Source organism: Apis laboriosa, unplaced genomic scaffold (genome assembly GCF_014066325.1).
Source record: "Apis laboriosa isolate Shangri-la unplaced genomic scaffold, ASM1406632v1 scaffold42_cov153, whole genome shotgun sequence".
NCBI classification, from domain to species: domain Eukaryota; kingdom Metazoa; phylum Arthropoda; class Insecta; order Hymenoptera; family Apidae; genus Apis; species Apis laboriosa.
In genome coordinates this window covers 2938244-2959758 of record NW_025223257.1, presented here as the reverse complement: position 1 = coordinate 2959758, position 21515 = coordinate 2938244, and positions in this window count along the sequence as shown.

The window sequence follows — 21515 nt, the reverse complement described above, 5'->3', positions numbered from 1 at the left end:
GTCGATGCGTTTTACAATTATCTGGGATATTTTTCGTAAGACGAGATCCTTGGTTTCGTATGGTAAAGGACTTCTCTTCGGTATCGATGAAAATTGCGCTTCTCGTATCTATCTCGTGTAAAGTAGAATTGTTGGTCGACGTATGCAATAAGAACTTTTCAACGAGCATATCGAATAATCTTCTACCAACTCTCGCGCAAATAGAAGGTAGAAAGTCTAGCTTCGGGAATGACGATAATTCTTTGTTCACAAAGCGTGGAAAGGGCCGGTTTCGGTGAAAAGCGGGTGAAAACAGGCGAAAAACCGAATCTTTGGATGATCCGCTCCGAATGAAACGAACCGCGAACGAGTAGAATGTTTGAAAGGTGTATATATACGTCGAGATATCCGTCTCTTCTTCTTCTTCTTCTTCTTCCTCCTCCTCTTACTCTTCTATCTATCAAAACGATCCAAGACGATCCTTTGCGGTACTATCCGTTTCACCGTTCCATTGTCTTCCCCGTTCCTCCTTGTCTATTTACACGTGGACCCTTTGAAGAAGCCGCTGCCAGTTTTTCGTTGCTACCGCTGTTAAACTAAGCGAAAGGCATTCTTAAGAGCAACAACTAGGCTGGGTTCCCGTGGTAGGTACACGGTGGTACACTAGACACCGAGAGAGACCGGGGCCCTGTTTTAGGTCGCCGGTATACGAGGTCAGCACGCGCTTTGTACTATGCGGGTTAAGTTACTCGAGCACCAAATCGAGCCTTTGTACCTTGTTAAGTTAAAACCTCGCTCTATACTGGCGGGGGATTGCTTGTCTTCCGAACATGGTGCTCGAGAACCGCACGAGGTCCGTTCTTATAGGAAATGCACGATACCGTGGAACGCGCGCGCACAACTGGGGGGACGTTGACTAATCTCCGGTGTTTCGTTCCCGACCGATGTTTGGTACGACGGTTTTCGCGCCTGAAAACCGTGGCGCACGAATCACCGATATCGATGAACTATCCACTGATAATTTGTATCGTTCTACGCTTCGGTGGTCTGTTGGTAAACAGAAGCGGAGTTGAAACGCCATTTTCGATCCTTACATAAATAAACGCGAACATAAACAATGCTTCCGTTTTCCATCGTTTTCCTCCGTCCTTCTCCCACCTTTATCGATTTATTCTTTCTTTCGCTCTTCATTCGGAAATTTTTTTTTTTTTTTTGATACACGAATTGAACACACGAAAATGATCCCACGGTCCTTTCAGATCGCAGCATCCTTTATTACGGGACGTTTGATTCAGTATCACGCCTCGGTTCCGAGATTCCTCACGGACCCCCTTTCACAGGGCACAAGACGCTTTAACATATGAAAAAGTCCGTCGAAGGGATGAATGGAACAACCTCGCTTTTGTAACAATTTCTTCTTCTTCTTCTTCTTCTTCTTCTTCTTTCGGTCGCTACTTCCTTTTTGACTGCTAATCTATGCTGCTCCACGCGACAGGTTCGCGCGCTATCACGCGAGGGTGTTGTCTTTGCAAATGTTCATCTTCGTGCTACGTTTTTCATTCAGAATATCGTGTTGCTTTTCAATCTTGTTCCTATAATATCGCTTATACCGCAGTAGTTTCTCGGATCTAGGCAACGAAATTAAAGAACAGAATTCTTATCGAAATGATATTTATTTATATACCGTATCGATCAACATTTAGCATGCGCCTAAAAAGAGAATCGAACGAAAAGCCATTCGACATTCTCTCATAAATCATCTCCTCATAAATCGGTGTCCTCGATCATCGCTTCGGCATCGCACTTCTTCGCCATGCGTACAAAGATTTCGAGACGTTCGTAAACGGTAAAAAAAAAAAAAAAAAAGCTTGGTGCCGGTTACCTTTTTTATTTTTTTCAAACCACGCCACTTGACTCCCCGTCTCACAATGCTCGATCACGAGGTTCTCCGCATCTTCAGCCCTCCTTTTCCCCCACCCCTCGGCCAGATTCGGTTCTTTTGTGCCACGATCCACGAGCTACGCAACCCTTAATGCGGGTTCATTATATTCCAGTTCCGGACGTGCGCGCAAAGATCGCGATCGGCTCGAGGACTTTTGGGGTGGTCGTATGGGACGGTTCTGTTCCTGCTCCACATTACGCAGCAACATGCACCGTGGATCAAAGGGAGCTGAGGGAGCGAGGAGCACATTGCCGGACAAGTGGCTCGCATCCCCCTGCTGCGTGCCACCCCATAGGAAAGGCCATACCGGGAGAAACGTCAACGGCCATCTAATTGCCACTCGAGAACGCATCGTGATTCGTGGGTCCACCGCGACTCCAACCACCTGGCAAAATCATCGGTGATGGGATCGAGATGGGATCGATGGGGTGGAGAATTCGTTGCGAAAAAAAGTCGGATCGAAGTCGAGAGGGGAAAATTCGAAAGGGAAAGAGAAAATATTTGAGGAAAAAGATGACGCGATTGAAAAAAAAATGACGGATATATAATCGTTTTTTCGAAAGATTTTTGAAAGAGAAAAGGGAAATTTCTTCGATCTTCGAGAGTAAACATCAGTCAGGGATGGAGTATTTATATTTAACGAGATGCGCCCGCGTTTAAAACTTATCCCTCTCTTTCTCCCTATATTTATTTCCTTCCTCCACTAATACCATCAATCCCCATGCAAACGTATGAAACTGCAATTTGTACACCGTCAATGAAGTAGTTTTTACGGACCGTGTTCCACAGCAAAGATGACGACGAAGAAGGACGAATAGGAGAGGAGAGCACATCGCTCGCGAGACTGAATACCCATGAAATATTCAAGGGGACGAGACTCTTTGTTCGAGCATGTTCCAACGCCGCGACAAAGACATCCGTTGAACGACAGAAACATATATTTCATGCAAGGACTCGTGCGACACGGGCCATTATAATGCCAAGACGATTAAATCGTAGTCGAGATCCAGGGCAGGCAGTCAAGACGAACAAGCGTAATGAGTCTATTCCGAACCACCCCTTTTTCTTTTTTTTCTTTTTTTCATCCTTGCGCCATGGACCTACCCCTGCCGCGCATAATCGTCGATGGAAATCGTACGAGACACGATAACATCTCAACGGTCGCAGGGTAGGAAACGCTTGGTGGAAGGCGCGCGCGCACACTCATACACCCCGTAGGATGGTATAAGGCGGGGTAAAAAAGAGAGGAAGGAGAAAAAAAAAGGAGAAGAAGAAAGAAGAAAAAGAAAGAAAGCGGTGGTAGTAAAAAGGAGGGCCAACAATAGTCAAGTGTCGTGATTTGTGCACGACCAGTGGGGTATGCCTTCTATCCAGTCTTAATTAAGCCCCGTTTCCCACGTGACTTCTTACCCCCGTATATACACGAATAGAGGGATAGTTTTACAAGCTAACGTACATTTCTCCGCTCCGTTAAGTTTCCCCGTCGTTGGAACGGGGGATCCTTGGAACGCCATCACTCGATATCGCATCACCTGCATCTAAAAATCTTTAGGATTTTCAATAGGTTGGAAGTCGAAGACTATTTGATTTTTAAGAGGGATTTTTATTAAGGGGAGCTTTGAAATTTTGTCACAACCCTCCATCCGATGGAAGAGAGCTTCGCTTAAGGAAGGATTAAATTTACGAAAAATTGGGAAAACAATTATATCATGGATACAATTCTGAAAATAGAAAATCATTTCGCCTCTGCTTCGTGAATTTGAAATTATCTACTCGAATCGAGAATGATCCCTCAATGAAGATGAATCGCAACGAAAATTAATTAATACCATTAATCCCGCATCCACTTAATCCGCTCACAATCCGACATGCTAATGTTACGATGGTAATCGCCGAAACGTTCTAAAATCGTTCATCGTGGCGGGATGCCACCAGGCGGACGAAAATCCGTTCGCCTTCGTATTATTACGTAGAAAGTATCATCCACGATTGATACAAACCAGTTATTCAAGCTTGATCACCATCGATCCCCTCCACGGAAGTTCAATCTTTGTACGCAATTTGCAGCCCGTCGCGAAGGCCGAATTCCGTTAACGGGCGCAAAATCCTTATTACCGATAATATGCAATACACACGCAACCCTAACCGCCCGGTATGTTGTCTATTCATTACACGAATACGCTCTAACCGCGCGCGTATACGCTTAATGGCTCAATAGTCTATCGCGAGGGGGGCCGCAGCCATAGATCACACGGTTAACGTTGCAACAAAGAGAGAGAGAGAGAGGGAGATGTGGCGCGTATCCTCCTTTACGCTCACGTAATACCAATATTGTTTCCACGAATGGTGAGAAATGCCCCGGTGGCTTTATAACGCCTTCTGCCCTCGCAGGGTTAACCGTCCACCAGACGTTAGAATAATGGCGACTATTAAGTAAGTACCTTAGCTGCCTCCGGCAAGCGTCGCTCGTTTCCTCCCGAGCAACGTTTCCTCGAACCGCCATCTATTGAGACATGGCGCTGTGCACCGGGAATCTAACTAGTTTCCGTGTTATGCGTAAGTATTTCACCGTGAAATACGAGATACTTTGAACTTTTTTTCCAACAAACTGGGCGACTTATCGTTGAATCCGTCCATCTGTCCCTGTATGAGAATATCGCCTCTCGCTTGATCCGTCTAATTTTTCTTATAATTGGCGATATCTCTTTTATTATTATTATTATTATTACTATTATTATTATTACTATTATTATTATTTTACCATGTAAAGGAATCGAAACTCGAACGAGCTATTTCTGGAACTGTTATTCACGCGAACAAAGCAACATTGTCACGATTATCCCCGATATTATCCAACCGATCTTTCGCAATACCTCGGTGATTGTTGCTTCGTTTACCTTACCCGTAACGGTAAACGAGTGATTGCCGGGTGGATTCGGTAGATGAGTGGCGCCAGATCGGTAACTAGCTCGCGGAGCTAATATCGCGGCTAATGCGCAAGAAACGAAGAAAGAGGAGGGGGAGGAGGTCGTCCGCCATACGCCGGCCGAGGAAAATGCGTTTCCGGCCAGGTACGAGACTTATGACCTTGGCCAGATGAGGTGCTGTCCCGGCCTGTAATCTCGTCTAACAGGGGCCACCGACAATCTTGTAGTTCTTTGCTTTCGAGGCGAGCAGCCCCTTTACCATAGCCCGCGGAATCGAGTAATGGAAACCCCGTGTTAGCACGTTCTCCGTTCCGACTTCTGGGCTGGCTTCGAAACTTCATGAGAACTCGCCGCGCCATCGACAATCGGATCAATCACGGTCTTGGAGCAACCGTGGCGTTTAATCCAATCGTCTGCTCACTTCGCGAATCAAATTTTTCCACGGAGAGAAGACCTGTCGATGTGCTCCATTACCGTATAAAGAGCAGGCAGATAGGATTCGGGAAATCGAATCGGATCGAGAGGAAAATGAAGGCTAAGTTATTCCGTGATTTCTTATTTTTAGAGAGGAGGGATATCGTGATCCGTGTTCCATCTCGTCGAACAATTACAAGAGGCAGTAGTCGTTACCCTCCTGTTAGTATGCGCACACCGTCACACCTGACTGGACGCGCACACGCGCTACCTTCTTGCACCCGATTCCACAGAAATATCTTTTGTTATTCGTGCCGTTTCGCAACATTCGATTGGGATCAATGGGAAAGAAACGTGAAAATTCTATCCAGTTCCACTTTCTTTCCGTTCGAGTTCTATCATCGTGACTTTGATTTCGACGATTCGATTAAATAGCCGCGCTTTCACCGCGAATCTTGTGTTCGAACGATGAGTTCGATAATGTATATATAGATGCGAAAAAGAAAGTCTGTCTCTGTCCTTTGTATTCTTTCTATCATTATATTTTGATAATAAGTTTGAATACTTTTTCCATTTCGAAGGAGAAATTTCGGACAAAATCGTAATCGAGAAGCTGCATATTTCAATCTTGCAACAATTTACTCGCACGAGATGACGGGAGTACAGCAGAGAAATCGGTAAGGCGAAGGATCATGAAAGCACGGGCCGTTCAAAGGTCGACGAAGGGAGGCAGACGTAGCAGGGTCGACTGTCGGAAGGGCCAGAGGCGGCTCCACGGATTCCGATGCCTCTCGCGTAGGTAAACGAGAGAAGCGGATAAAATGCGAACTGTTGGCCGCGTGCAGCCAGGTTCCCAGGCAATTCTATGAATACGAAATACGAGGTCGGTCGAACCGACTGCACCGCGCGCTGCCCCCTTCGTTCAATCATCGTTGGATCTTAGACACGCCCGCCATGTTGATTTTGCATAACCTAGCCCGCGAGCCTCGCGGTGTCTCTCTCGGCGACGACAACACGGCGACGGTGTTCGTGGGTGACGCACGTGAACGTGCATGGCACCCTCAACACGCAAAGGTTGCCTATCCAAAGGGAAAATCACCGGTTACGTAGCTACCGACGTCGATAATTATTTAACCGCTAAACGCCGGCCAACCGCCGATTATCTCTCTCTCTCTCTCTCTCTCTCTCTCTCTGTAATTATTCTCTATCTAGCGTTGCTTTGGAAATTAAATAAAGTTGATTAAGCCGGAGAGCACGAAATCGAATACAGTTACGCTTTGAATCTTTTAACAAGGGAGGGAGAGGTTTTCAAAGAATTTTTACGTGCGTAGTTTCAAGGGGATATTACTCAACGGTTCTTTCTCTCGTTATTATCCCCGAGTTAAAAAGTCCCCGAGGCCCTCCCCTCGATCCCTATCGCGTCAACACCATTCATACCGAACCGGAAATTTCTCGAAAACGGGCGTGTAAACGAGCGGATCGTCCGGATCGGCGTGACTCGGGGAGGGCAGCGGTCGCATTAATAATCGGGACAATATTATTAGTCACCACTGGTGGGCCAGCGTGCAGCCTCTATCGACGAGGCTGATATACGATCAAGTAGTCGGAGCGCGGCATCTCGACGTGGCCGGCCGGCCACGCCGGTGTAATGTTCCAACGCGAAAATTCTTTCCTCTCTGCAAAAGGCTCGTCGCTGACTTTTTGCCGACAGGCCGTGCGCGCCGGGCCCGATTGTTTAAGAACGTTCGATCCCCGATACCGATGCAGGGGCTGGTTATTGATGAGCCGACGATCTCTCGCGCGCGCACAACCGAGAGCTGCTTTTGGCTTAGGTTACCTGCGATTTGTATGACATTCGATCCCTCGCCCACGCGAGTACCGGACCTCTCCGCTCCTCTCTCTCTCTCTCTCTCTCTTCCTTTTTCTCCACCATCCCTCTTTTCCCCTGTCTTTCCTTCCCGCCACCGTTTCTCACTCGCCTCGAGTCGCCCGTCCAACCGCCCGACTTCGACGGCTCTATTTATTTCTGTAATTCGCCTTATTTATCCAACTCTCAACCCGATCACACCCGTTCCATCCGTGTTCCTCGCCTTGTACCCCTGTCGCCGTTGATAATTCGCATTAAGTCTCCATCGATGACTCGTGGACGCCCTCGAGCCGCCCTATACGAGCTCGCAAACCGGACTAGATCATCGAGAGAGGGGGGAGGAGGGAAATAAGAGCACGAAAGAGAGAGAGAGAGAGAAAGCATCGCGTCTCTTGGCGCAGCTGCGTCGCTCGGTAGACTCGCAGCTGCATCTGCCGCGATATCAACGCGATGCGACCGATCACGAGGTGGCTGCGTGGGTCTTCCGCGACGGCCAAGTGCATCGCTCTTGCGCCGCTCTTCAGCGAAAATTACTCTTCGCGTGTACGCGCGACGTGAAACTGGTAGCTGATCGCGGCGATACGTCACCGCCGGTGCCACCGATTTATGTCTCGCCCATTATTTTCCCGCCTTTTCGTCTCTTTTCTCACATCCCGCGATCCAATTTCACGGTTCGATGTCTGTAATGGAAGCTGCCTTCGTTGCGCGGAGAATCGAAATTATACTCGAGGCGCAATTGCGAGAATGATCTTTCTTTCTTTCTTATTTTTTTTTTTTTTTTTTTGGAATAACCGAGAATTTCTTAATATCTTCTTAATATCTTTCGATGATGATTTTCTCTCCAGGAAATTTCCAAATTTTCGTATAACTTTTCTTCGTCTCGATTCCTTCGTTAAAATCTGCAGAAATCTCTGATTTCACTCGCGTCAATCCGCGGCACGGATCTCTCAATTTACGGGACTCGAATAACACTGCGTGGGCAACGGCGATCCAATGACGACGTCAAAGCGAGACGTTCCTCGTCGATAAAAATCGGATCTAGCTTACATCTCACGGATACATCTTTTTCGTCGTGTCCTCTCTCTCTCTCTCTTTCTTTCTCTTCGATCGTTTATGGTCCGAAGAAAGTTTCGTTTCACAGTTTGTGAACGTCTGCATCTGGTTCTGAATTACGCTTACGCGATCTCTTAACGATCGTTGCGCCACCGATGTCATTCCGTATTGTTCGACGTCTAGCAAACACATCGTGCGCCGCCAAGCAGCCGTGCACAGGAAATTCGATATTTCCTGCATCACGTAGTGCGCGCCACGATATCTACGCCCGACTTTCCTCTCCTTTTTCGCCCTTTGAGCACCGCCAGAAAAATCACGAGCCCCCTTCATGCTGCTGCGTCTACACCAGAGGGAACAACTTGCGAACAACAAAAGTATTCCAGCCGGTGTACACCCATCATTTAATCCAGATACGTTCCAAGCTCGCAAATATCTTTCGACGTGCTCGTCTTCCGATCGAGTACCGTTCGTTGCTCGCAGACGAGTGAAACAGACGTGTTCACGAAACACTGCACGCTATTACCTGTTCGCACGAGTGTCTCCACAACGTAGAATGTAATTTATTGCACGAAATGTTCGCGAATATCGGTGCGAATCCAGCCAATAAGTTTCCTAAGTAATCTTCGCCGAGGTGTCAGTTGATCACGTTCGAGAAGAAGCTGGGATTAGGAAATCGTTGGTTTCGTCATTGAGAATGTCCGATATCAGGGTCGGAAGACAGCGCGGAAGACAAACAAGGGTGAGCTGGAGGAGCGCATCTTTTGCCACGTAACGAAGCCAGCAGTAAATAACGCGGACGGACAATGTTGTGAGTTACGGTGGTACCAATCCCATAAATGGCGTGGTTTTATGTTGGCAGCGAGGAGAGAGACGCGGCCAGCCACACAGGGCGATCATTCGCTTCTTCGTGTAATGTCGGTTCACCAAACGGCCACGTTGTCACGCAACAGACGTGCCTCGCTTATTGTCCAGGGTTATCGTTACTTTCTCCTCCGCTTTTCTGTTTTCGAGTGGAGCGCTCTCCGGTTTCACGATACACTCGTAATATTCGACCGAGATTTATCGCCGTTTCGCCAACCTCGGGCAACGGGTGAAACAATTACCCTCCCCCGTTCTAAGCCTTCTAATGGAATTAGATGGCAGACCCTTGCAAATTCTCCTTTTATTATTATTACGATGTTTCTATCCGGCGTGCAGTTCAATGAGGAAGGAATGAGGGGGCGAAAAGAGCGGGGATGAAAATGGGCGAAAAATCCAAAGGTGGAACCTTCAATCTACGATAGCGTGATCCAGGTACCTTTATTGCCCGGCGGGAGTTACGTATCAAGCCTCAGCCCGCGTGTCTGCCTCTGGAACGGATAAGTCCACGGAGTTGTGGAGAATAATGGAAGGACTTTCTACTATCAAATAGATTTATGGATATCCAACCGAGGTACCTACTGCCGAGGTTTATACGGCCGCGAGTCCCGGCGTCGTGCTTTATCCGTACTGTTAACCGTACAAGTCTCGCCGATATACGCGAATATAAGCGAATATACGCTTGTCTCTCTGAACTCCCCTCAGGGATGGCAAGAGGGAGGAGAGGGCACGTTGGACGGGCGAGAAAGCAGAATTTCGTATTGTTTGGGGATACTATTTCATGCAAGTTCGCGTTCTATTGCCTCGATCTCTCAGATAGAGAGCGGAGTATTTTGAATTATAAGCATAGGTGGATAGAAGTTGCTTGCCTATTCGTGAGACGGATTACTTGGATGGAACAATGGCCCCCCCGGAAATATTCGAGTTTTCTCAGTGGGGAGGTCATCGAGATGGACCGATGATTCTGCACCCTTGAACCGACAATGATCGACACTTTCTTTGCGTCTTAGAAATCGTTTCCTAAGGGTAGACGTAATTGACGAGGGGTTTCAATTATTCGGATTTGGGTGACTGAGCGGAATCGAAGGGAACCGCCTTTCAACGAGATTGGAAAACGATATCCGCTCTGTCTAATTTCAAGCTGCGATCGATTGCAGTTGGATAACTTTGATATGAACCAAATCGCGTCGCTTGAGATTCTGGCGATAGCCAGTTTCTAAAATAATTTCATACTTGTAATAAAAAATCATAATAAAATATGGGTTATTGAATGAGGTTTCGACTCGAGAAAGTTACAAATGGAACGTAATTTAATCGTAAAAATATAGTATCTTTTTTTCTTTTTTATTTTGAATTACTACTAGAACGAAATATTTTATATGAAAAGAATATTTCGTTCTACTAATAAGATTTATCGAAACTTTCACTTTATAGCTGGAATAACTTACCTGCGGAAATAAAACTGCGGAAGCTTTAATTTTGCAAATTTATCCTACGCCGCACGACGAATCGCGTCTAATACGTATTTCCATCCGCGGTTCCATTATATCAAAGAGCAACCATAAATGTTCCACCGACTCGAGTCGTGATCACGTTCGATGCGACGACTTTTCACCGTGCATAAAATCCTTGGTTGGCCTCCAAACAAAAAAAAAAAAAAAAAAAAAAAAAAAAAAAAGGAAAAGAGAGAGAGAGAAAAAAATAAAGAAACGAAAGCTCGTTACTTCTTTAGAAAGCCGATATCGCGTTACCGTGCACGACTCGAAACGCGTTTAATGCCACGATTCATCAATCGGTCGCACAGAGGCAGGGCGAGCCGAGGTCCGAGGCATATTTCGAACACGAAAGATAAGTCACCTGTCCAATAGGGAGGGCGTATCGGTCGATTATCTGCGATCCGGATAAACCGGCCGCCGCTTCGAACCGCTATCGAGTACCGATATAGAGCGTCGTGCGTTATCGGCCTCGATCTTGATACTTCCGTTTGCTCGAGGGCGTAATCCCGCCCTCGATCACGCCACGATCCGCTCGTCTACGATTACACGATAAAAGTATGTAAACCTGTTCGTGAATTACTGTAAAGTGCCTCCCTTCCCTATCCTTCTCCTCCTCCTCCTCTTTCTCTTTCTCTCTTATTACACTCGTTTCTCAAAGGAGAGAGAACCTTTTCGAGGAATGTGCAACCGCATCTGGCTACCAGTTGTAATTATTTCATCTTTTAATGGCGACCGTGTACCAATGCGATTTTACGCGGTGGAAAACGCAGTTGTCGTAATCGTAGGGTTAGAATTTTACGAGCCGACTTGGACCGTTGGTAATAATGCAACAAGCTTGCCGCGAGCAGACGCACGGTATAAATAGCGATCGGCATCCTACGTGCAATTTTCCATCGCGTTGAACGTGAACGTTTCCAGCCGACTACGATTCTACGTTAACCGGGAAATTAAGATTCGTTTATTTGGTAAATTTCGATGAAATGGTAAAATGGAATAGGAGGTAATAGAGACAAGAGGGAATAGGAGGCAAGAGGGAATTGTGAAAGGGTGAACGGTTTGTCAATGTTTGCCCATTTTTGCCCACAACTGCTCGTGCGCGCGTGTATGGAATATATACGCGTTGGCGCGCGTGGCAGTCGCGTGTCACCTGTCCGCCACGGTTTCGTGAGTTGCACGTTACTTTTCCTGGACACCTACCTCCACGAGGAGGAGACATGGACGACTGATCAGCCAGGACCTGCTGCTGGAGGCCGAAACTATTCCCCCCTCGGTGGAAATGTTAATTCGAAGCGTTTCGCGGAATTTATTCGTCGTTGGAGAGCGTGACGACTGATGTAATTTATAGTCCCATTTAAATTAAAATTTAAATTAATTAAAATAGGATAAAGTGACAATATTATTAATTCCAACGATTGACTATTGTTATGACGAAACGAGCAAAATTCTTTTTTATCCATACAACAATTGTAATATCGTATATTATGTTCGAATCGAATTTAATTTGGAAACTTTTCTTAAACAAAAAACGTAAAAAAGAAGAAAGTTTTTATAAATAAATAACGAAAAATTGAAATAGATTCGAATCACGAAAAATAAAATGTTACGATATAACAAAGGAAGATTCAACGTCTGCTCTCTAAATTTATCCCCTTCAAGCATTGGATTAAGAAATAAAGTGGCCGCTTCAAGTGATGGAATTCGTAAGGCGTCATGTGCCAAGGAATCACGCACGGCTGGCCATCGTCTAGAAGCACCCCGTCTTGGGGGTTGCAGGTGCACCAATGCCTCCTTTGGCGGATTCATGGTTGCGTGATTCCTGGCAGGTCCTCCACGAAGGGCTCGGTGGGTCCTTCTGGCACGTGCTTTTCGTACGCTGGTGTTCTGCGAAGGTGGAGCATATGCGGAGGAATCATGCTCGGATGGGTTGGCTCGCCACCCCGCAGGTACCGCGAAGACACTTGGCCGCAGGTGGTGGTGCACCTTAAACCACCACCTTGTGCGCAGCAGGTTTTCAGAAACCGTTTCCATCCCACCACCGGTGAAATATACGTGAAATATACGTGGCTCTATGTATATGGAAAACAACAAGACGAGTCGAAAATTGGAGAAAAAAGATTAATTTCGAAGCTTCATATTTGAAAAAAGTATGCTTATGCTTTCCCTTCTTCGTTCCTTTTTCCCAGGAACTGAAAATCTCGACAAAAAATTCCGGATGTTTTTTTTTTTTTTAAACAGTTTGTAATAAATCAATTATCATTCATTCAAATCTCGAAACGAGTTTCGAATCATCTCCAGTAAAAAAATAATGATACGATGATACGATGATTTTGTACGTACGTAAAAGATATTTATAAATATTTTATTCAACGAGCAAGCCCGGCTTGACGGAATATTTAATGGAAATCGTGGTGAACTTTTTACGGGTACGTTTCTTTGACCCTTGGCGGAAGTGCTCTCTAACGTATTCAATAAGGAGAGATAATGGGTACCCGTATCGGCAGGAAGCGAAAAAAGGATGAAAGACAGGAAAAAAAAAAGAAAAAGACGGGGAAAGGGAAGAAAACGTAACGCGACACGTCGATACACCAGGTAGAGGAAAAAGTTCAAACAGACAAAACCCGTGGGATAGGCATACACAAAAGTCAACGGGGTCGGGCCGGGGTCAAACAGTAAAATTAATTCGAGCCGTGCGCATCCGCTCGTTTAGATCGAAGGGGATGTCGATCGGGTCCCACAGGTGGGGATATTAATTTCGTGACTTATGCTACGTTTCCTCGTAGCACGTAAAATTACAGAAATAATAATCCTCGAACAATATATATATATATATATATATATATCCATCTTTTCTCTCTCTCTCTCTCTCCAAAAAATTCCAAAATTAAAATTACTTCCAACTTCCGTATCGTACCGTTGATTCCCTCCCTTTTCCTAATTTCTTTTTTAATTTTCTCGATCGCAACGTTTCACGGATCAAAAAGAATCCTCGAACAGGAAAGTGGTGTTCGCAAAGTGGAGGAAGAAACCTTGAAGCGTCACAGGATTCCTGGAAGGAAACCTTTGATGGACGATTGAAATCAGGTGGCGCCCTTTCAGGTCGGTTCTCGTCATGGCAACTGTTCGGAACAACGAAAGGCTCGCGTACAGAGATGACGACGAGCTCGCGTGCAACGTGTTGTCACGGCAATCGGCCCATGTCTGCACGCGTGCATGCGTTGGCACGCGCTCGGCCTGCAGGTGCCTCCTAGCTGCGTCGTTGCACCGCAACCCACTACCCGCACGATTTCTAAGATAACGGGTGACTCTCGTAATTATCCTGCCCTAAGCAGATACGTATTTTTATGTATACGAGCGGGGATCACGCCCACAGGCTTTTCGGTTATTTTTAACCCAGGCCTCGGCCCAACTACTCGCTATTATAAATCATCCGCGTTCCGCTCTTTCGGCCCAGGCCAAATCTAACGTGTTACCGGGAACTTGTTATTTACACCTCACGCTCGGGATGGCAACTGGACGATCCTTTTTTACGTTTTATTACGTTTAGAGAAATTGCCGATCGAGTGCTCGATGTGACGAGTAATGAGCTTAGGTTAGGTTATTGGAAATTCGTGCAACTGGCGTGCGATAATTCCTCTCGAAAAGATTCGAGGTTAATTCGATGTATAAATTTTCTTATTTCGAAGAGCGTTTCATAATTGTAAATACGTATATGGTTTGAAAAGTTGACGAGCCATGTTGAGACGTTTAATATTGTTCGTATTACGTATCGATAAAAGAACGTAACTGGATATTTCAATTTTTGATTGTACGTTGGGATTAACGCATACGTTTGGAATCAACTATAGTTTATTTTAAGACGATTAGCAAGAAGCAAGCTCGTGGAGCTTGGTCAGTATGGGAAAGATAATTTTATCGATGACTCGTAGGTAATTTTCTTCGTCATCGACCTAGTTAAACGGTCGGGACATGGTCATCTAAAGGCGTTGGCATTGATCGTGCAATTACGACTCGATCGTGTCATTAACGTGTCAATTGTCAAAGGTAACGAGTGTTTCTTGGTCGAGAACGCGGATACAAAGGTGGTCGCGTGGCTGACACGCGCTTGCCAATGACAATTTCCGCCCCTCGTACCGGAAGTCGGCACCTATCCGTGGAACGAGCAACTGCAGCTTGCATTCTAGATGCACCCGCCTTTATACGCTGCGTACGTTAAGTGCGTAAATATCGACTTTTGTGCCAACTATCATCATTTATATGTGCATACATTGCTTTCCTCGCCTAACTGTTACCAACCTATATAATCTTCTAACTAACCTTATAATTTTAGCTTCTTCGAAAATGGACGAAAAGTTTAATGTCGAAACAAAAAATGCGCTGAAGATGATTTCGAAAATATCTCCCCACTATTCGATAATATATAAATAAAGATATAAATTAATTAAAAAATTTGAAAATACTCACTTTTTTTCTGTTAAATAAACTTCTCTTCTCCTCTGAGAAGAGAATTTTATTAAAAAAAAATCGATAATTAATTTATTGGTGAATATCGTACGAATAGTTTTCTTCTAATTCTATCGTTCAATTTCCATTTCTCTACGTATATAGAGTACATAGAGTACAACTCTATAATCTCCCTTTCTTCGACCAGCTTCCTGCGCTTCACCTTAAAGACCCCGAGAATCACACCATTTCGATAAATCGTATTTTACGCCGAGATTTACAGCGTCGTCCAAGATATCCATCTGCGAATAAGCATCTCTCTTCCTTTTGACACGATAATAGTAACAATCGTTGGCCGTATATATCTACGCTCGCTCGCTCGCCGATCCATTAAGATCAAGATAGGGTTTATTTACGTATTTCAATATGGCGGCAGCTAGGTCGACGTTAAAAGTTAACCCGTTGGATGATATAGAGTTGCGTCGATGCTCCGTCGATGCGGGAGCAGTGCCATAATGATCGGCGTTTTATCGTCGAGACCACCGATCGGTTGCCCTTTCCCGTCTAAACGAGAAATTAACGAGAAATCGGACACTTCTCGGCGTTAACTATCCCACGTAATATGCCATGCAATTTACGAGATCGTCCAACGATTATTTCATATAATCCACAATGGAAACAGGAACGGATAACCAATCTGTTAAAACAGTCAAACAGTTACTTATCCACGATCTCGATCGACCAATGGCTCCCTCCTAATCGTAAAGAAAAAAAAAAAAGAGAAATATCAAATTTTGTACCACCATTATTTCATTTCTCGTTTTTCACCATTTCCTAGTATATACGTACCCGTGCAGTTATATTTTACACGATGTTCGTATCCATTTATATAAAAAAAAAAAAAAAAAGTACTACACGCGGAAGCGTAAAAATACGAATACGAAACGGCGTGCGAAGGAGATCATAAAGATCGTGGTCAATTATTTAAAAAGCCACGAGATAACTCAGCAAAGATGTTGCGGGTAAAAATGCAGCGGAACCCCCTCCCCCACCCCAACAATCCGATACAATATGGCCCCTCTCGCTGCGTCCCGGACGTATTTACGACGAAAGATTCGTCCTCGATCAGCGCGGCGTGTAAAACGCTCGCAACCGGTAAAAAGGCACGTACCCCGGCGTGGTTGCATTACGAGAAAAGGTTCGACGACCCACGACGACGAAGCCACCCCGCGCGCTTACGCACTTACGACGCGCTCGTACGTTCCAAGGACAAAAGTCGACCTCCTTCGGGAGGTGTTTTCCTGGTTCCCATCCCTCCCGCGCCTCCACCTTAATTTAAAGCCACTCGGCCAATCCGCGCCGCGATCCAACCACGGATTGCCACGCACACGCCAGGATGACCTTCTTCTTTTCTTTCACAGGAAAGCGGACCGACCGAGCCACCGGCCACCTCCAACCACCACCACCACCAACCTCGTTCGCTTTTTCCTTCCCCGTCCCCCGCCTCCACGATCCTGGGGATCGTTGGCCACCTTGAAAAACTGCCTGACGCGAAGCTGTATATCGCGGCTGGCTAATCTAAAAATACTAAAGTCGACCTTTCCCGCGGCAAGAGCGATGGCCCCGGACCACTGCTAAATCAACGGCGAGATTGAGATGCAAATGCAGCCTTTCCTCTCTTTCTTTCGCGCGTGTCCTTTCTTCGACCACCGCCTTTCTTCGGTCGCCGAGGAAACCAAGAGACAAAGTTTTTTTTATTTTACAAGGAAAAGAGAGAGAGAGAGAGAGAGAGAGAGAGGTCGGAAGTTGCGAACCAAAGAATTAGGGAAATGGGAGAAGGATGCGATCGTGCGCCAATTAATTTGATTCCAACATCTCCATCGAGAGCACACGCGCTCTCATAATTCAAACTTACAGCGATCTTCCCTTTTCTTATCTCCTCCTTCTTCTCTTTTTCTCTCCCCCTAATTGGTGGGAGAAGTACTCGGGCGAAATAACTTTATTGAATTTCGCGCGGTTCGCCGATTCTTGCAATAATTCATGCGCGACGCGCTTGCGAAGAGTCGCGAGCGAGCGCGCGCCCGCTCGGACCCGCCTCGTATCGCGGGACACGATCTGGCTTGGGTGAGCCACGACGAAGCGTGCCGCAGCGTGCGGTGCTTGCTTACACACTGCCGTGCGCGCCTACTTCGACTCTCTCTCTCTCTCTCTCTCTCTCTCTCCTCCCGCGGAAATAAGTATAAATCATGGGCCTATGCATCCGAGGCTCTGTTCGGTGTCATTCGCGTCACGGCCCTTTCCGCGCCCTTACAACCGTTAAAAGATCGAAGACGGTTCTCGGGGAGAGAAATTTTTCAAACGAGTTTTTTCTTTTGCTTTTTCTCTTTTTCTCTCTCTCTCTTTCTCTCTCCCTTTCTCTCTCTCGAAAGGCGGCGAGAGGAATTCGAGGAAGGAATTCGAGGAAGGAATTCGTGGAAATTAAGAAAGTTCGTTTCGCTATGCAATTCGTATTCTTCGCTTCGGGCAATCACGAGACGTTGGAATCATTAAAAAAGCATTAAGCAACCATGTTTTCGGAAGGAACATTCTTATAATTTTTGTTACCATTAACCTTATTAATTTAATTTTAATCTTTCTTATCCGAACACTTGTAATTTTTCGTTTACAAATAAATAAATGGATATTCTCCAAGTAATTATTCTCCAAGTAAACGGCAACTCATAAAATTTATGATCTCTTGTATTTCGATTGACTCACCAATTCATTGAGTGGCAACTTGTCTACATCCTTTATCGGCAACCATTTGCACTCAATTTCCGTGGTCGTCTGAATCAAAAGAATAATCGTGTATTTCGTCGAATCCGTGTCTATATATACATATATATAATATAACTAACGATCTCCTGCACGGTTCCATTTCTGTCTATCTTGCAAATCTCGTATTTAAAGAGGAGGGTGTGTCTATTGCCTATGAAAAATGTCCTCTCATCTGAATTTCGCGATATGAACACGTCCGAAGAACTGGCGACAACTGTTCCGGTAATCAGACCGAACCAATCCGCCATTGCAAATTCTGAAAAATCGTAGGAAACGTGAATCCAAATACGTGTAAAATCCCTTTTCGATCGCGTCCGCCTATTATGCATCCGTAATTTAGATCGAAGAAAGTAGATCCGATTCGATACGGGAAAAGTACCTTCGTGAGACGAACGATCTATGGTCACTTCTCCCACGATCTGTAAATCGGGCGCCTTGTCCAGAAAATAGCATTCGTTCGCTCTCAGTTGTACCTTGTGCTTGTTATTTTCGAGAATTACCTTTGATAATCATAACGCAAGCTGTGTTACTAATTTAGCGGGTCGATAGTTTTCTGAATGAGTAAAAAAATTACTCGAAAATTCGTGTTATCGCCGGTGGTTGTAATAAGTGGAAGATCTTTTTCCATCCATCTCTTGTTGGTCTTCGCGCTCAGAACGAAATCTCGAATTGGACCGAGCAATTTCATTTGTGGTTCGACGCAGAAGCATTGTATCTATAATAGATGAAGAAATTATATAGGATCACACAGGGATGGATTGCTCGTTTCTCGAAATTTACATTAGAAGCTTCTTGGACGAAGATATGACCGATTTGATAACACTTCGTATCGAAGAAGTAAGGAATGGCAGTGTATCCAGGCCCGCCGATATGCTCGGCGCTGTCCTTCCTTATGAACTGCCAACTTTTATTTATATTTAAATCTCTCGGGACGTGCAGAGTTTTGACATGTTTTTTCAATGTGTGCATTTCCTGCTCTCGAGTCATTTTGATCGTTGATATCTAATTTTATCACAAATTTTAATTCTTTGATGAAACTTTTCTTTTACTTTCCTAATCTTATGATGATACGCTTAATTTTTCATATCGAATTTAGTTTGAAAAATCCAAAATGTTATAGAATTCATTCGCGCCACGATCTTACAGGTTATGTACTAAAATATAGAATCGAGATGTTTCATCGATCGAAAGTTGGCCAAGAATTCGGCCGCGCGACCGATGTTTCCTAAATCGAAATCAAGCGGAATCGGGGGAAGCGATCGATCATCCGCCTTGTCCTTTCGGTCGCCGCAAATACACACAGGCCCTCGCCCATTTATAATCATTAGCGCCGTTGCCACGAGTCTTATTATGTCGTTTCGTTTCGTCCGTTTGCTTTCTGTCTTCCCGCCTCCTCTCCCCCGTTCCTCCTCCTTCCTCCTCGAGGAAAGGCCCGCGTCTAGGCACACGCGTACTCGCTATTGTCGCCGTCGAATGATGAATCTAAACGCGAATGCGTCGAAGGGGTCGTATTAATCTGACCTCGGCCAGGAATCCTTTTATCAATCGGACAAAGGATTTTCACCTTCGTTTAATTAATCCCTTCTCTTCCAATTTCCTTTTGCGTGAAACACCTCGTTCACGGTATAATTAATCCTTATCTTAATTTTGCATATAAAATTCGTTTTACTCTTTTTTTCTTTTTTTTACTCCATTTCTTGGAAAATCATAAATTAACCACGCAAAACTTTACAACCTTCGGCGCAATATCCTTTTATTCGATACGATATCTGATATTTTTCGATCGAGGGATTTTTAGAAATTTAGAAATTTATTACCGAGTATAAATCGGAAGTCGAACGATATCGCAATATTTTACGATACGATTGTACGAATTCGCTCGCTATCTTAATTCTTTTATTCTCTTCTAATCTCGAGTAAGACGTAGATAAAAATAAATTCTTTCGATTCACCTAAACGGCGATTAACCCAGTTAAACGCAACTGTTATTCGAAATCACGACCGGCTCTCTAATTATCGCGTTCATGGAACACACGAAAACACCGATCATCTTGTAATATCACGAGCCGAGTTAGCGGTAATTCCAAGGATGCTGCAACAGCACGGTTCGCGTGTTAGGCGAGCAACACGCTAGTAAAGTAGCCTACAGTATTGTATCTAGAGGGAGATATTTAATTCCTGGAATGCGATAAACCCGCTAATATGTAGATCCACGAACCACGAGGGCGCGAGGATGAAATTGGCTTCGTGGCCCCATAAGATCTTTCCAATTTACGTGTTCCACATAAGTCGAATAATTAAAAAGAAAAAAGGAAAAAATTAAATGAATCACCCAAGCAATGAAGATTCGTGGCAGAAACTTTAATTTTCCCACGAATTTCATGCTCTTCCTATTCGAAAGATTGTATTGATATTATATTGCTTGGGATGTGACTGCTTGGAATGTAATCGTGACTTTTATATTTAAAAATACAAACAAAATGGAAAATATAGTAGTTTACGATTTGATATTTACGATTTCGATACAACGATTTCGTTGAACGTCTCTTTACTCTTTCTTTATTATTTTTATATCTTCATTTCAACGGGGAGGAGGTGATCAATTTCGATTATCGTCTGAAATTTCTAACCCTTTACTCTTAGCCCGTATGGAACGATACATACAGAATACATTCACGACCCCGTGGATTCATATAAATTCCAGCTCGAATAATTTAATTTCAACTTCTCGACCACGATCTCATTCTCCGAATCATCTAAAGTGGAGACGAAAGTGGAGATTAACGCGACACACTGATACGCGGTAGCATCATCGAGTGGGACGAGTCGCGGTCGGATCTTAAATTTCCAGGCTGGCAAATTGAAACGGGCCCGGGCCGCATCACGATATTGCTTATGGTACAAATTTAATAAGGCGCCCGCTGGGACCCCCAGTTACCATGCTAATATCATCCACCGTCCAATGCGCCTCCACCTGACTCGACCGGACCCCCTCAAGTGTACAAGGGGAAGAGAGGGCGAGAACGTTGGAAAAAGGGGGTCGACCGGTTAAGAAAAGAGGATAAAATCGAGGCAAGAGGGGGAAAAAAAAAAAAAAAAAAAAAAAAAAAAGAACGAACGGTTAAGATGACGAGGAAGATGACCAGGATGGACGAGAGAAGGAGAATCTGTGGAGGGAGGGAGAGAGACTCGTAACCCGTAATGTTATAGCACTGCCTACCGCGAGGAGGGCTCTAAAGAGCCCTCGTGGCGGGGTCTTTAGTGCCAAATTGGTTATGCGGACGCTTTACGACACGGTTCGCCGATATTAGCCGAATGAATTACATAAATTATCCTTAGCGTTACGACGACGAGGATCGAGGAAATAATCGGAGAGAGAGAGAGACGGAAAAAAAAGAGAGATAACGAATTTTAATTTCTCCTCGTATTATCGGGCAACTCTTGATAAAAAAAATTCACCCAAATGTAATAATTGAATTTACCAACGCATAATGAAGTAGATGTAATATATCGAAGTCGAATCGTTGTTGCCACGATACCTTCTTATCGGCAATTGTTCGATAACTGATAGGCATATTCACGATTATCGCCCATTTATTGCGTGATATCATGATTTCACAACACAGCAACAATCTATACGTGTGAAGATAAACAAACATTCGTTACCACGCGAAGAACGACAGACGATCGCCCCTTGAAACATTCGGATTGCCAAACAAACG